The sequence below is a fragment of the Mus pahari genome, chromosome 21 (assembly GCF_900095145.1).
Source record: "Mus pahari chromosome 21, PAHARI_EIJ_v1.1, whole genome shotgun sequence".
Taxonomy (NCBI): Eukaryota; Metazoa; Chordata; class Mammalia; order Rodentia; family Muridae; genus Mus; species Mus pahari.
Window position 1 is genome coordinate 10,519,447 of NC_034610.1, and position 1,346 is coordinate 10,520,792.

Sequence of the window (1,346 nt, forward strand, 5' to 3'; positions counted from 1 at the left end):
CCCGCCAGCGCCACCGCCATGGCCGCCAGCGCGCCGCCGGCCGGGACCCGCACGCCGCTCACGTCAGCCGGCCGCAGCTGCGCAGCTCCGTCGGCCTCGGCCGGGGCCTGCCGCCTTGCCGCCTTCACCCGGCGCGCCGCGCCCGGCCTGAGCTCCGCTGGCCCGCCGCCGCCTCGGCCCCGGTCCCGGTCCTACCCGGGTTCCCGGCCGCCTGGCGAGCTCGCTGCCGCCCCTTCCCTGCGCCCCCGGCCCGGCCCTCCGCGTCAGCCGCGGCTCCGCGCCGCCCCGCCCCGCCGCGGTCCCGCCCCCTCCCCTCCTCCGCTGCGCGTCAGCCGGGGGTCCTCAGTCGGCGGTGCCCGCCTTGTCCCCACCTGGGTCCCCAGCCCCTCCCCTCAAAGATGGGTCTTCACCACGCGTGTCCTCCAGTCTCCTCCCCCGTCCCCAGCTCCTCCCCTCAGCCCGGGGTCTCCACCACGCCGTGTCCTCTCCACTCCCGATCACCAGCACGTCAACTGAGGGTCCCTACCGTGCGGTATCCTCCCATCGACCCCACCCCCACCCGTCCCCAGCCCCTCCCCTCAGCCCAGGGTCCCCACACCCGCGGCGACCTCCCCTTCTCCACCAGGGTCTGATTAGTGTCCTCCTCTTTCCTCAGCCCTTAGGTCAACCACCCCAGGAGCTCCGCCTCCTCCCTCTTTGAGATTCCCCTCTCCTGAGTCCTTTCCGACTTCTCCACCCCACCTCTCCATCTTCACTCCACACACCCCAGGATCCCCAAGATTTGTTCTACAACTGCCTCTCCTGTGACCTTGGAGTGGTGGCCCCCATGGCCACGGGAAAAGTCACAGCAGCACTCTGGTTGAACGAGACCCAGTCAGGCAAGGAGAACATAGGGAAGGTCCCCAAAACCTTATGGCAGTGTCAGCACAATCACCTGCAGGATACAGGATTGGGAATTCCTGGAAATGGAAGCCAGTGTGTTTGGACAGGATTTATATTGATGTTAGTGCTTAGACTTTGCCATAGGAAAGACCAGACCCCACCGTTTGAAAGGAGCACCAGGAAGACAACAGGTCCAATGGACAAAGGCAAGGGGCAGAGAGGCACCCCTACATCCCCCACCCCCCATGGCCCCCACTCCCCACAACACTTCCAAGAATGTACAGGACCAAACCAGAAAAGGTGGTGGTGATCTAGCTCTTGGATTTTAGAATTCTTTTTTTTTTCTTTCTTTCTTTTTTTTTTTTGGGGGGGGGGTTGGTTTTTCGAGACAGGGTTTCTCTGTGTAGCCCCGGCTGTCCTGGAACTCACTCTGTAGACCAGGCTGGCCTCGAACTCAGAAATCC